The 16,587-nt window shown below is 35.9% G+C and overlaps 1 long non-coding RNA gene across 1 annotated transcript; it reads left to right on the top strand.

Moving 5' to 3' along the window:
- The first annotated feature begins 10,117 nt into the window (after nucleotides 1-10,117).
- Nucleotides 10,118-16,366, top strand: LOC106033696 (uncharacterized). Its single transcript, XR_001205493.3, has 4 exons — nucleotides 10,118-10,232; nucleotides 12,115-12,244; nucleotides 14,395-14,535; nucleotides 15,286-16,366. It is a non-coding gene; the product is annotated as an uncharacterized lncRNA (long non-coding RNA).
- The last annotated feature ends 221 nt before the right edge of the window (nucleotides 16,367-16,587 follow it).

Raw genomic sequence — 16,587 nt, 5'->3', positions numbered from 1 at the left:
GACAATACTATCAGACAAATGACTTGGTTTTGGGGTGGTCCTGTGTTTACCCAGGATTTGGACTTGATGATCCTTGTGGGTCCCTTTCAAATCAGGATAGGGTTTTCAGCAACCTGGTCTGGTGGGAGGTGTCCCTGCCCATGGCAGAGGGGTTGGAACTAGGTGATCTTTAAGGTCCCTTCCAAACCAAACCATTCTATGATTCTATAAAAACATTCTAATTAAATGTTAGGGCATTATTGAAGTACTTTATGTGTTGTTGTTTTTTTCTTCATTACAGAGAGACATCTTTCTATTCTATTCTATTCTATTCTATTCTATTCTATTCTATTCTATTCTATTCTATTCTATTCTATTCTATTATTCTATTCTATTCTATTCTATTCTATTCTATTCTATTCTATTCTATTCTATTCTATTCTATTCTATTCTATTCTATTCTATTCTATTCTATTCTATTCTATTCTATTCTATTCTATTCTATTCTAGCAGCAGCAACAACAAAAGAAGTCATGTAATCACTTTTACACTAAACTTTAAAAACTCGGGTTTTTAAAGTGTTGAAGAAAATCATATATAAAATGTCATTATCAATTCTGGAAAAAAATCTTTCTGAAAAAAGTTTTCAGCATAGTAGTTTCATCGGCTTTTTGAGTTATAGGTCATTAAGTAGACACAAAGAGCATTTGCTTTATTGTATTTTTTTTTCTATAAAAGCTGATTTTAAAAGAAAAGTGGATGTTGCATGCTGCTGTTTCTTAGTCTTGATGAGGACCCCTTGTTACTAGAAATAATTTGAAAAAAGAATATGGACTTGAGTAATCTAACACAGTGAATTCCTTCTTCCATTATTCTTCAAAGGAATTTTTTCATCACCTACCTTTCTTGCTAGCTTCACAACAGAAAAGAACTAAAGAAGCCAATCTGACCTTTCATGCAGTATTACAAAGTTACTGGTTTGGCTCAGTCATTCAACCAGCACAGCAACATCGTTACAAAATCAGACAATATTAAAACACTTTTTTAGGTATAAACTGTTTGAATAATGTTAACACAGCACTGGTGGTCAGATAAATGCTTTTTATTATTATTATTTTTAGTTTATTTTATTTTTTCCAAGTGTGATGCCTATATGGTTTGGGTATAATTAAATTAAATTAAATTAAATTAACTGTGTGTTCTTAAAAATATTTAGGCTGTGATTTTTTACTTCATTGCAACTACTTAGAACAAGTCATTTGCAAGAATTGGCCAACATTGTGTGCACATTTCAGAATCTAGGATCAGAAACTTTCCATTTAAAACAGTTCTCTCTGTACTTTGTTCTCTCCCTCCTTTCTTAGAGACAGGTTAATCAATACAGAACCATGACTAATAATAATTAAAATGGGTAAAATTAAGGGCTTCTGTCTGCTTCTCCAGAAGATGGCAGAAGTTTCTCCACCAACTTCAACAGAGGCAGGGACAGATGCTGGGGTTGCTACATACATCAGTTTAATCCTTCATAAGGACACATGCAATGCTTATTGATTTGAGATGAAGAGTCTGCCAAACTCTTCTCAAGTCATTGGGCAGAAAGTTATCAAAATAATTCTATATGGCTTTTCACCCAAAGTTTTATTACCTGTACAGTTTGATACAGCAAAGTGAGGCTCTACACTCAGCTTGATATTATTTCTCTTTTTATCTTGAAGTAATGTGGTGTATTTTGTAAACGAGCAAATCAATTTTAAAGCTGCAGGGGATGCTCTAGACAGTGGGGAGAAAATCTAGTCAATTTTGGTGTAAACAGAAATGGATGAGAAAAGAAGAACTTATGCAGCTCTTGCACATGATTAGCACAGCCATCTGTTTCACTTACCCACATAATTGTCAACTAATCAATTGTTAATTGTAAATGTCCAGTTGTGTAACAGCATTTTACCTGCTATTGCAATTCATTATCCCAAACACTCTACAGATCTTCAATATCTGAATTATTCATTTCCAGGAGAGAAGAGTGAGAGAAAGATGGCAAAGGGAAACAAAGAATGGAGTCACAGGGAAAAGGGGAGGAGTGTAAGGAATCCACATCTATATAAGATGTGTGTGGATAAGTAAAGCATAATGGCTAAGGCATTAGTTTGATGCATTCATTGATAGAATAAGGATCTGAGAGAAAAAGTGACAGATGGAAACTGGCAGAGAGAAGGACATCTAATAGAGGGAAAACAAGCTTCTAGCAAGGATAGGCAAAAAAAGAGCTGAGGGATTAGTAAAAGTGAAATTGGGAGCCCTGGCACACAGGGAAAAGATTGAGAAAATGTGATGAATTTGGTTGGTGCTGGCCAGAGTGCCAATGCAATTATCACAAAAACTTCAATAGTAATTTCTTCAGAATCCTAATTCATTGAATTAGTTTCTCAGTCTATTTAGTATGTGGATGGTATAACATATGTGACGTCACAATATATTTCACTGGTATTATAAGACCAATGACCTTTGTGCCCACATCAAATATGTTCTAGATAGATGCCATTATTTCAGCAATCTATTGTGAGGAGCTTCTGAAATCTGTTAAAAGATTTATTATTATTATTATTATTTTTTACACTTTTAAAGACAGAAGAAAATAGAAGTGGAAAGAATAAAAATGGAATTTAATCTCTGCTTCAATATTGAAATGCATGATTATATTTGAAAATAAAGCCTAGGAGAGAGTGATGCATCCATTATTATTCTGATAGAACACATTTGTGTATTTCAAGGGTTTTCATTTTCTTTATCCTACCTCTTTTCTCTCATAAGTTTGCTTGCAATTATAACAGCATGGACAAAACAAAGAGAAAGAAAAGGGTAAATCCTTGTTAAGTTTATCAGAAAGATACTGGATGACTACCTAAAAGAAAGATGGAAGCCCATAAAGAAAGGGTTATTTTATACATATATTGGAAGAAGACAAACTGATTCAACTGAATACAAAGAAAAACTTAACCAAATGCTAGTAAGAGAGCAATGGAAAATAATCTCATTTTATAATCTCTTTATCAAACATTTTTAAATTTGCTTCAATTTAGAGATAACCTGTGAAATACTCTTTGATGCATAATTTATTTGTACTTATTTGTATAGACAGTATGCTACAGATCTAATTCCATGGTACAGGGAATGAAATAGTTGTATAATCTAGACAGTCCTTTCATCGGCCAGTTTAAGCCTAAAACAAGAGATAGTAAACTCAACAAACTGACAGAAAATTGTAATATGGTGACATTCATATGATAGGAAGTAGCCCTACCGTGAAAGATATCTAGCATTTGTTGAAACAGAAGTAGTTGTTTCTGTATACCATTTCATATAAGATACATGAATTGGAGGTATGAATATAGGTATCTTTATATCATTTATTAAATTTACTAAACTTCTTGGTCTTAATCACCTTTTTGAATTAAAATTATCTGAATGTCTTACATAACCATGGCTGACTTCTAGAAACACCTGCATCAGAGATAAAGTATTCATGCAAGAATTCAGTCTCCATTCCTCAGGTGAAGTATATTCTGGTTTCATATATATGTAGAAGGTACAGTATGAAATTAGTCTTTTCTGAACAATGTTGGACATGGCAAACACCTTGCTTTATCTTAGTTTTCATTTGTGATATATTGCACTTAATTTTGTAAAATGATATGTGATTTCTTGAAGCTTATTTTGGTTTAGGAACAGAGAATTAGTATTTAAAACTTTCTTTGGGGGTAAAATGGCTATGTAAATTTTGCCTCCTGCTCCCATTCTACTTCTCTAGCATTTTTGACAAGCTATTGTCAAATCACGCTTTGAATAATTTAGTAGAACTGTTGTTCAATAATGACTTAAATTGCTTAAGATTTAAAGAACCAGTTTGAAGACAACAAGAATCTCTGCTATGATTGATTTGGGCTAGTCAAATTGAGGAAGACTAGAAAATATGAGTGCATATTTCTCATCAGCTCTCTTACTTCTAGAAACTTGCACATAAATATACAAAATTAAAGAACTGTGAGTTGTTAATGCTGTACAATACATGGAAGTAAGAAATTCTTGCAAGACTTAAACCCCAACAATAAACAGAAAATCTTTATGATGTTCATTACTAAAGTGACCTTACGGTGGCACTAAAATGTGTCAGAGAAACTTTAGTATCTTTCCACAGATCATTCTTCTGAGCATTTCTACATTAACAATAGAAATGAGACAACTAAACACTCTCAGGCTTTAAATAAAAAGAGCTATGGGAGGTGTGAATAAGACTTGCATTCCAGAACGTTTTTCACTGCCCTTTATGTTGAAGGCAGGTTTTAAAAGGATTTTATCCCTAAAATCATTAAAAAAAAAGGAAGATATCTATGTATCAATGTAAATATCAGTGTAAAAGAAGATCTTGCACAAGGGAAAAAAGACACAAAGGTATTTCTGAACCAGTGGTTCTCCTACACATCATTCACTGAGATTTCAAGTGAATCGCCTACACAACATTCACTGAGATCACAGGGGCGAATGGCTTTAAACTAAAAGAGGGGAGATTTAGATTAGAAATTAGGAGGAAATTCTTTACTCAGAGGGTGGTGAGGCACTGGAACAGGTTGCCCAGAGAAGTTGTGGATGCCCCATCCCTGGAGGTTTTCAAGGCCAGGTTGGACGAGGCCCTGGGCAACCTGGTTTAGTGGGAGGTGTCCCTGTCCATGGCAGGGGGGGTTGGTACTAGATGATCTTTAAGATTCCTTCCAATCCAAGTCATTCTATGATTCTATGATCTTCAGCAGCCATGAATTGCCATCCCATGAGCTTGAAGACTTTACAACAAGGTTACCATCCCTGAGTCAGGTCAGTCTCTCTTGGACTCGCAATTTCAGGGTCAGGGACAGAAATTGCTGTGAGTTACTTTTGCCTTCCTGGATTCCAGGGGCCCTTGAAACAACCTCCCCAGTCTAAATCAGAGCAGTCAGTGATGTCGATTTTTAACAGTCTCTGAGGCAGTATTTTGTCATCTGAAGTCAATGTAACAAAGCAATCTGACCACATAATCTTATATACAGCCATTCCTCTTTTGAATATGTATATGTAGCAAGAGATTATATTGGGGCCATTTGCCTTGACTACATTAATAACCTACTCAATGAGAAGTACTCCATAAAAACAATTGTAATGATGTATAAGAGATCATTAACATTCATTCCTCCATAATCTATTAGTAAGATGTTGTGATTACTCCATAATTAGCTCTTGATTTTGTTGCTATGTCTGTATCTCATTTCTTTCTCTAGCTTCACTTATACCAATAACTTTGCTAGATGTTTATTATAAAGTTTTAAGTACTGCATGGATAATAAATAGATTAATGTCTACCATTATAAATGTGAGTGGTTTTATATTCATCTCAAACTTTAGGAGCTCTCCAGACTAACTGAGAATTTTTTTCTACTTTTTTCAATTTTTTGTTTATTATTATTATTTTTTTATTATTATTTCAGGATAACTGTGATGATGCAAGGACTGCCTTCTAAATATAAAATGTCAGAAAAAGAAAATAACCTTGGCCTAATCCTTGGCCTACCGCTTGAGAGTTATGTATTTATCTTTGATCAATGAAGCAACAAAATCAACAAAGCAGACACAGAAGCCACTGCTATGGTTAGAACTAGAAAGTTGCATTTTGTACAAGTACAGAGTGAAATGGCAACCCTAGGGTAAAAAAAAAAAAAAAAAAAAGCATTTCCCTTCTATTTTGTAGAAGTAATATATGATCTGTTATTTTCTCATTAGAAATACTGGAAGTCATTTAGCAAGACCAGTGAAACAGACAAGATGAGTCCTTGTGTATTAAATATGGACATTATAATGAGATTAGATCAAGGGCAAAGTGTTTTTGTTTGTTTGTTTTTTAATAGTCTTTATTATCTCCATACAAATCAGGTGAAAACACAAGAGAATCTGGCTCTCTGAAGGTGTAATACATAGCTAGAACTTACGTATCCAAAACGAGTGAATCAAGTTAAATTCATTAGACCAAATTTAGCCACTATGTCTGGCCTGATCTTCAAAGGACCCGTCTCCATACCTTCTACTGACTTCTGAAAGATATTGAAAAATCAAATCATTTATTTAAGAGCATGTATATTAATATGGGCAGCTAAAATGATAAAGGAAAAATGAGGAGGTTTACAAGGAAAATATGAGGAGGAAAGGGTATGGGATAAGTTTATGAGGTGGGCTGATAACAATGTAAAACTATATAATGGGAAAAAGAATTTGATTAGAGTGTTCTTTATCAGAAAAACGCATAACAAAATACTATGCCTAATAATTTAAAATAGACAAGTTTATACTAGAAAAAAAATTAATAGCAGTGAGAGTAATTAACAATTGGAACAGTTTATGTATGTGCATCTCAGTCACACTTTAAAAAAAAAAACAAAAAACAGATTGAAGCTTTTCCTTCTAAAAACATACAGTTAGAACAGTAATTAATTAAAAAAAAATAATAAAAATCTTCCAGCTCTTGTCAAGCGTTCAAGTTGATTTCAGACTGGATAACAACAAAGTTATTTTCCAGCTTTGGATTCTGTGACAAAAGCTGAAAAGTTGGGCTCTGATTTTTCTTTATACAAAACCTTCTCTACTCCTTTTCCAAATTAAAAAAAAAAAAAAAAAAAAGGAAAAAATAAATTGATGTGAGTAGTCTGCAATGTTGTATTTTCACATTGTATTCACTATTGTTTAAATGTCATTTTCAGGTCAAACATTATACAAATTCCTAAAATACACATATATATTAAAAGGTAATTAAAATGAGGGTAAGGCAAAGGGATAAAAATGACAAAATGTCTGGGATTATGCCAAAACCATGGCACTGATAGTATTAACCTCTTTCTATAAATTGTATTTTTTGATTATAGTTTTCAGGGCGGGAAAAGAAGATGAATGGTAAAGAAGTCATCAGAACTGAAGTGAGAGAGGGAAACATTAAAAAAACAAGCAAGGTTTGGGAATGTCATATGTAACTGAGAAAAGCAGAGAGAGAAGGTGGTCTGTGATGGTAATAAGAGGGCTAGTCACCAGTGGAAACAGAGATTCAGAAAAAATGTCAAGTGATTAGTAAAAAATCCAAGAGCTGGATTCTACTGGTGAGATTAAGAGATTACAGGCACTTCTTGTTTTGTGTTTTCCTCTGTAACGAGACAGAACATCAAGCTAATGGCCAGCCACTAAGCAAGAGGCAGTAGTGTCAGTACTTGAAAGTTTAAGTTGCAGTGTCATCCTTTGCGCATTTTCAGAATTTGACTGCCTCAGTATTCTTTCAGCAAAAATTTCTTCCGTCTGGTTGCCATACATACCATTTCAAACCCATATGAAAATATTTCAGTTCAGATATTAATCAGCATTGGAGTAAGCTTTTCTGTTAACTTCATAGCCTGTCTGAGCATGGTGTCTGTCTAAAAAACCCAAGGCCCACTCCTCATTATTTCCTCTGGCATGTCAGCCACCAAGACTCTTCTCCTACCCAGGAGTGCAGGTAAATCCATCCAAGTATGTACATCAGCATGTAAACATCTCCTCCAGTCATCTCCAACATAAAACAGACCTCACACAAATTTGGTGTGGAATTGACTTCCATTGCTTGTTTTGTTCCTGTAGGTTGATTCCTTGGATCGAAACCCTTCAGCTTGGTCTAAACCCTCCATTGTAACTATATTACCTGTATTGAAGCTCACCTCCTTTACAGTATCATTATGGCTTTTGATGTGTTTTCTTAGTAACGGCAACTGATTAACTAACTAGTTAATTTATTACTGTAGGTTTTTGGGCACTATAACATTTTCATAACAAATAGTAGATAGAACATTATATTTTATTGCTTTTTCAAGAATATGTTAAAAGTTTCTCTTTTTCTTTTTTTTTCCCTTTTTATTTATTTATTTATTTTTGGTGCGTGTGATATAACTATAACCCCTCTGCCTTGCTTCTAAGGAATGTGAAACAATTTTAATCCCTTTTTGACACACAACCCCACACTTATCCATTATTATTTCTACTGCTGAAAAATCTGCATATTTATGAAAAATGGATCAGTGATTAAGATCAAAGCATCTTTCTATTGATCATAGGACACTCTCTTCTATTAGCCTAATTAAATTAAATAATGTCAAAATATTTTTAAAATAGTGCTTGCCAAAAGCAAATAAGCATGCCTCTGGTATTGACTTTGATATACAAATATATCCTAAGGGCACACCGTTATCAGCTGGTATAGAATATTTCTCATATGTAAATAGGTGGACTTATGCTCTAGCACCTGAAAAGTAATGAAAATGCATGAAAAAGTAATTGATATAGCCAGAAGATAATTGAAGAAAAAAGTTAAAAATGCATTACACTGTCATTCTAAGGGTCTTGGGGATTGATATGAGCTCAGTATGAATTCAAGGGCTGAATATTTTGGGTGATGTCAACACATGCATCAGAAAAATCAATCTGTTTTTCAATAAGGAAATACAAAGCTATTTAATATATTTAAAGAAACTAACAAGAAATGCATGGGAAAATTTTCTGCAGGGCAGGCCTGGGGTAGGTAAGATTTCCAATGTGGCATGAGAATCCATAAAAAAAGGAAGTCATAAAGTTCCTCTTTCCACTTCATGTTCATTTGGCAGCATTCTGTAGGCAGACATATACCAGATCTATGGCTGAGCTCATGAACCCTCACATTCTTTAAGTCATTTAAATACAACTATTGTGACCCTTACTGATTCATTTTCAAGAAAAAGGATCCCAAAGTTCTTATATCTACTTTCAGGTAGTCCTCTGTCAGCAACATCTATCCTGTCAGGACTGCATAATGTATATATTTGAACTGTTCAAATTTAATACTTCCTAGCTGTCTTGAATAACAAAGGCTAAACTAGTGCTTGAAGTCTCACATCTGAAATAGCTGGAAGTACTCCATCTGATTTCAGGAGAATTTGGCCTGGACTACAAGGGAGGCTGTACCTACATGGTGCTGTGAGAGCACTCTTGGCACCTCTTTACTATTGGTTTCCCCATCCACGCTGTCAAGCTACAATAGTGTCATTCTTCCCAAGGATTAGGAAAGATTTTCAAGGAAGGGAAGAAGGGAAGAAACCCTAAAGGCACCCAATCCTGGAGGAGCCCTTGGTGACACAAGTGAACAATACAAAAATTACATTTCACAGTGCCTGCTGTCTGATGTGCCTGGAATCTACCAGGGCTTCTGTTAGACGATCCCAGCACAGCCTCCACCTCCATTTCCTGTCACCATCTTACCTTCATTACCCAGGAACCTCTTCAGAAACTCTATAATGCCAACAATGCACTAATTCTTACATGTCCACCCCCCACTCCTCCAGGACAATTTATCACCCTCCTGCAAAGCGGGTACATGTCTGCCAGGTTTTATGTTACCACTGCAATGACAAGTGGAGAATAGTCTAGAAGGATTGGCATAGCCACTAGATCTGTCCTCCTTTTAGCCCTCAGCATGCTGTGCTGTTCAGGGCACGCTGCTCAGGACCCCTACTCCAAATTCATAAAAAGCTCCAGCAGAGTTGTCACGTGAACAAAATCTGTTTAGCAACTACTTGTCTAAGATGAAAGCAGTCAACCACAGTATGTCTTTCTGTCCAACGTTATTAGCAGCTTTTGTCATGTTTGACTCTAACCTCTTGCATAAATGATAACAGTTGTTACCTACCTGACCTTGCTCCCTGCTCCCACTTGTTTACATGGATGAGCCCTGTCACCAGCATCACTTTGAAAAAGGTAACAGCTCTGCTTTATCCAGCATCCAAAGGCATAGAGGAACACTGATAAAGGAGAGGACTAATAAATAATTCATTGACATTGATTTAGAGGGTCCCTCTGCTGCCACACATTTTCAGTCCATCCTAACAGGCTTTACAACTTCGTAGTTTTTCATTCAGTTTGAAATGGGGTGCCTGTGAAAGAAGCTAGATGGTCTTCATGTTTACATGCAGCGCTGAGAGCTTTGCTGTTCCCAACTGGCCTGGACTGTGACTTATGTTAGAAACATAGTTCAAAGCAATCTCAGTCATCCTAACTTGGTATGGTTATTATTTTTTGCAGACTAGACAAGACACTTGTTTCACAGAATCACTGACTCATGGAATGGTTGCGGTTGGAAGGCACCTCTGGGATCTTGCTTAAGCCCTCTGCTCAAGCAGGACCACTTTGAGCAGGTAACCCAGGACCTTAATATCTTTATGGCTCAACAAGCTTTTGACTGAATCACATCTCCTCTCACTGTTCCTGGCTTCCCTGCAGGCCTAGCCTGATTTCAGCCATTTTTGTCAGTTCACTCATATTCCATTACTAATCCTAGTAAAGTAGACTTCTCAGAGACTCAGTCTGAGCTGTCAGAAACCTTCTGGGAAGCTGGCCAAGATGCAGTTTGATAAGCTTGGTACTGTCTTTACATTGGGAATGACTCTGTACTTACAGTCACAGTTGTATGACAATGTTTGGTATCCCTGTCAGAAGTGTATCTAATGAGCCTAATGAAACATTTATTCACCTCTGGAGTGGTTTACTAATAATATCCCCAAACAGCAGGTAAGCGTACTCGGAAGTTTATCTTTGCCACAGGCACTCTGTCATCCTTTCAGAGATTAGCCAGATAGAAAGGGAAAGCATCTCTAACAGAAGCTCCACAGATGTATTTGTCACTGCATCACTCATAGTGAGCTAGGTCACATTTCATCTTAGGCAGCTTTTGAATTAGCATTGTCTCAGTAACACATTTGCAAGCCAAATGGGTCAAAAAATCCCCCAGAAATAGCATCACATAAAATACTCTTATTTCCTGGGAGTTTGCTGGGGTTAGTTCCAGGTATAATCTGTCTCACAACTGAGCTGTTTTCACTTTTATTTCTTCCCACCTCCTTTTCCTGTATAGTTTGGTTTGTTGGGAAAAATACATATTTCTGACTACAAGCCAGCAATTCTCTCTCCTGAAAGACCTTTACCTTACCACATTTGTCCAGTCATCATGGTCAGATAGTCCTTAATATAGGAGAGCCAAAAAAATCATGGATTTGTTCTTGGCAGCTAAAATGAAATAAAGAAAATGTTGCTTCAGACAGCTTTCAGAAAAGTTCAGAGAATAAAATGGTAGTTGCTTTGCTTTTTGTCTTTATACTCCCCAGATTCCTCTCTTGGCATCAGCATCTCTCCAAGTCTTCTTTGATCCATCTCCAAGGCCAGCTCTGGCAGTCTGTCTATGCTGGTCCTTGCAGAATACACTTGGAAACATTCTGAATCCTAAGCAAAGTCCTATATGCACCTGCAGTCACTAGCATTGCTGTCATAGACATATAGATTAAATGAAGATTGCCTACCAACCTCATCTGATGGCATGATTAGAATCTTTCTTAGAAAGTCACCAGAAGACTAATAAAAACAAACAAACAAGCAAACAAACAAACAAAGTCACTTTGGATTGCCCCAATTCCTTCTACCCAAGGAGGCTGGACAAAGTTAAATTAAGTCTTGGGGCTCTGTGGTGGGTTAAGTTTGCCAAACAAACACTCACTTACTCCTCCTCCTTATTGTGGTGGTGGAGAAAATAAGTTGGGAAAGCTCATAGGAAAATAGGTTGAGAAAGCTCATAAAAGCAAGGAGGTTGCTTACCATTTCTTATTGCAGGCAAAATGGACTTGACTTGGGAAAAATTAATTTGAAATTTATTGCTTCTAAAAATGTATTTAAGTAGTGTGAAATGAAAACAAAAATTAAAACAACTTTCCTCCCCACTCTCCCGGGCTCCATTTCTCTCTCTCTCACTTCTGTTTTCTCTACCTGCTACCCAAGCATTCAAGAGGGGTGAGGAGTATGGTCACTACATATTGGTTCTTCTCTGCAGCTTCTTCATCCTCATGTTTTCCCTCTTCTCCATTCTGGGCTTTCCACAGGCTGCATTTCCTTCAGGATATATCCACCTGCTCTGGGGTGGGGTTCTCCATATAGGGTCCACAGTGTGGGTATGCACTCCACTGTGGTCCTCTCTATTGGCTACAGAGGTCCTTTCCTGACCTTGGGATTCCCATTGTTGTCTTTTCACAGAGGTGACCACTGCAGCCCCCATGCTGCCAACACCTTGACAGCTACACCCAGTTCGGACTGTGATATAGGATACTACATCACAGACTACCTGTAGCTTAGGAACTCACTGATGGGAGAAGACATGGATCAGGTAAAGGGATGTTTGAAGGTGATAATTTATCTTAATATAAAATTTTAAATAGTAATAACTTAAATGAGTGCCCCTATATATTTAACCGGTATATTAATATTAATAACTATTGTTGCTGTTGTGGTGCTGTGTAGGCCTGCGGGGGAGCTCAGCTCCTTTTCTTCACTGGTCCTTACATGGGGTCATGAGTAGCATGTGGTGCAGATAAGCTACACACACTGTTGATGTTAAAGGCCATATGAGGTATGTCATGCAATTTGTAGGAAAGCTGTCTTCACAGAGAAGCCTAATTTCTGCTGAACTGCAAATGCAACTGGAGGGCTCCAATACCACTCTGTGGTTTTGAAGTGGGGACACAGTTGAGGCAGTTCAGCCCAAGACACTTCATAGGGATGACTTCTGAGGGAGCAGGAAGACAAAGCTCAAGTGCTGGGCATTCTCATATGGAAATTGAAAGTATTTTCCAGCTGATTTCAATGGGAAAAGGAGAAAACCATTAGTTTAGATGCAGGCTTTATGAAAAAAAAAAATTATTCAGAATGAATCATCAAAGAACATTTAAAAAAAATCTCCAGTTTTTCTTAGTTCAATGTCACTTTTTCCAAAACCAAAATGGATATGAACTAAAGTTAATACAAGTTTGTACAATGTACAGTATTTAGGGAGGGATATTAGGAAAAAAAGAAGAAAGAAAACCCAATTATATATTTTTTAATAACTGAATATAGGCAAATAAAATTACCATGGTAGTCTATTTATAAGCAAGGTACCTTATCTGACATGTTTAATCATTGGTGGAATCGTTAAAGAAATTTATAATACCTTCCATTACCAATTTTCCCCTGAGATGGTATGAATTCTTAATCAGATAAGGGTGGAGGATGCATCTAGAATCAAACTGATAGTGATGTATGCATAAGGAATGGGAAAGAAAGAAAGTGCATATGAAATGCAATAGCATAATATGTATTTGTGTATATGTATATATATGTGTTTATATATGTGTATATATATGTGTACATATATATATATATATATATATATAATCTACCACAGATATCAGGGAGTTGCCTTTAAACTGAACTTTCAGAATTTCAGAAGCTGTACTCCCCAGAGATTTGCTTTGGCATTTTTTTAAGAGATCATTTTGGCTGCAATTGAAGGACCCAGTATTTAAAAATGTAACAAACTTGAAAATAAACTTAGTTATAAAGAGTTGTAAATCTCTTTTCCACGGGTTTCCTGTTTGATCTTTAATGTTTGTTTGAGTTTCAGGAGAGACAGGCCTGTAGAAAAGTACTGAGTATGTTAACAGTGTCAAGTAGAGAACAGAGTAAGTGAAGTGCTTGCAGTATTTTCAGACTCAGGGCTTATCTGAATTGACTAAAATTAATAAGATTTTAAAACATACAGTAAGAAGAGCGTTAATTATTCTTAAAAAGTGCATCAGTAAACTCTTCAGTCTCAGTGAATGCTTATTCCTATGCACACTTCCTAAAGCTATTGTCCATAGTATTGAAGCCAGATGGAACTTCTTTTTTTTTTTTTTTTTGGTCTAACCCTAAGGAACTATTCTCCTTGCCATTGTAATTGACTAAATCTGTATTTTTTCTTTGTTCCCTAATACCTCAGATTACTCTGCAAACTATTTACACAGACTAAAATGTGCACTCCAAATGAAAGTATATATGTTTGTGCACGTAGAACTTTTTTAGATGTTTGATTTTAAGTTAAGAATGGATGACAGAAAAATGAGTCATTATTATTACTGGACACTTTATCTCATCCAGGGTCTTTGTTCAATTAATGCATATGAAAGGAAAACCTTTCCGTAAATATCAGTGTTTCAATAGTTCCAACACAATCAACGGGACAATGGTGGTTTAGAGATGCTGAGGATTATTATATTGGCTCATAGAAGTTCTGGTAAAAGTAACCAAGCATCATTTTTTTTTCCCTCTCTATTGAGGCAGTGTATCCAGATCCCCATTATGAGTGCTATTGTCTCTATCAATCCCACTGTAACTCTGCATTTAATACAAATAAGGTTCTGAAGGCTTAATTCATGCTTGAAGATTTGCATGAAAAATAAAAACATTTTTAAGGTGTCCACAAAAAAATTAGTATATGATTATTTTTTTTTTTTCCAGGAACCCTTCCCCCTAAATTTCCTGACTGCATAGGTGTCGGAGTTCCCTGAAGTTCTACTGAAGTCAGTAAAGCAAAGCTCATCCTACTCCACATTAAGAAGGGAACTAGGTAGAGGTTGTCTCAACAGGTTGTCTCAACAGGTAAGACGCCTTGTAGTAGAAGATCGCTACCATTTCTAGTAGCATTTAGTTTTCCTCCACCTTCTCTGCTGTTATATTCCGTCTTTGTTTAAGGAGATACCATGCAAGATACCATTAATTTAACATTTTTTATTGGGATTTGGGCACACATAAATGAAACCAAAGTAACATCTAAGCTAACAAAATTTATCATAATCTATTTTTGCAGTTTGCACAGTTTTATACAGCTGCAAGAGTATTAGATTCAGACTGTCACAGAAAGTTGATTTTCTGTACTTTGCAAGTGCTGGAGTTCACCTAGAAAAGATGAGTCTTGGGGCATTTGGAGTTTAAAATCATTTTTATTATGGAAAATTAGCAGAAGGAATTCTAGCCTAGCCTATTGACACTTTTCAGGCCCAGTAGCGGCCAGTGTCTTCGATGTTGCATCTTGCTGCTTTGAGGTCTTGTAGACAATTCTTGTAAGACCTTGGGTCCTGGTTCTGCTCTCATTCATATTTGTGTAAACCAAGAGTAACCTCGAGTTATCCCTGCTTTACAGCAGGTTCAAAGAGAGCAGAGATAAGCCCATGTATATCACTTACCAGGGATCTTAAAAGCAAAGAGATTGTTTGGTGGTACGAAGATGTTGTGATAGCTATTATGCATACCAATCTCAGGCTATTTTAAGATGACTTATTAGGGAAAAGTTGAATACTAAAGAAATTCTCTAGGCTCTCCTAATCTGAAATAATAGCTGTGCTTTATCAGCTCACAGGGCCTGTTTGTGAACATTGTATGCAGTCTCTTAACTACTTCGGAGACAGAGCTTACCCAGAGTGGGTTCATCATGCTGGGAGGATAACATTTTGTGTATTTCCTTCAGAGCTACACTATGTGCTTTTTGGGTGAGCTGATTCAGATTTCTGTAATATGAAATGATCTATTTTTATATAAATACAAGGAGAAACATAGTCTGTCAAAGTATCTGTTCCATCCCTTTAGTATTTATTTTTTGTTGCTGTTCCAGCTCTGTGGGAATTTCACATTCTTACACATGATTTGTTAATTGTCTGAATAAGTGTAAGCATTAAAAAAAGGTTAATAGTACATATGCTGTCTAGCTTTCTTATCCTTCCACTTCTCACATGTGAAATGACAGTCTTGTTTTAAAGAGCCTGTAGACTTGACTAATCTGATATTGGAATTAATGTAGAGGAGTCTTTGAAATGTAATATTTTAAGCATGGAACACATTCATATTGCTTTGCTAACCTACTAAAGACATGACTTGGTCTGGGTTTTATTTGCATTCTGCAAAGTCTCACAGGGTGCAATCAGAGAATACTCTGCTGGAGGACACCCACATTCAAAAAACATATGCTATTCTGAGATAAGTTCTCTATTTCCCTATTCTTACCCTTTAAAGCTGTGATGTAAATGAGAAATACATTGTCATTCAGGGCTGCTTTAGCCCAACCACAAGTTCTATGACTGACATTTATGCAAAATGTTGATAGACAAATTCCTTAGTTATTTATCAACACTAAGCAGTCCCCACAGACATCATTCAGCAACCATATCCCGTCACTCATGCATTCATATTTCCTTTCAAATCATTCATCTGTATATATGAGCTATTTAAACAAATAAACTAACCTAAATATGAAAATACTTGCTATGTTTATATAAAAAAGGAATATTTCTTTTAATAGAAGACTTTCATTTGGATATATGAGAAACCTGTGAGGAACCAGAAAGCCAAGATTTCCTCCCTTCCTTATACATCCCTTGACAGATACAGAACACTAAGCTTAAAGTTCAAAATTTTAGAACTTATTAACCTGTGCACATACAGCTTTATCTAGGTGTAAGATGTAGACATAAGAAAAGTGCCTAACAACTTGTGTCACTCATTGCTTTTAAGAAAAACCTTTCATTATTACCACAAATAAAGTTTTAAAGCCAAAACACTGTCTTCTTTGTCTAAAAAACATCCCATTATTCTTCCTATAAAGTAGTTAAAGACCAAGTTTTTACAGGAACAGATTTTTTTTTTCCTCCTCTGAAGAGT

Source organism: Anser cygnoides, chromosome 4 (assembly GCF_040182565.1).
Source record: "Anser cygnoides isolate HZ-2024a breed goose chromosome 4, Taihu_goose_T2T_genome, whole genome shotgun sequence".
In the NCBI taxonomy this organism is placed as follows: domain Eukaryota; kingdom Metazoa; phylum Chordata; class Aves; order Anseriformes; family Anatidae; genus Anser; species Anser cygnoides.
Note: the sequence above shows the minus strand (reverse complement) of the source record. Positions and strands in the feature narration are given on the sequence as shown.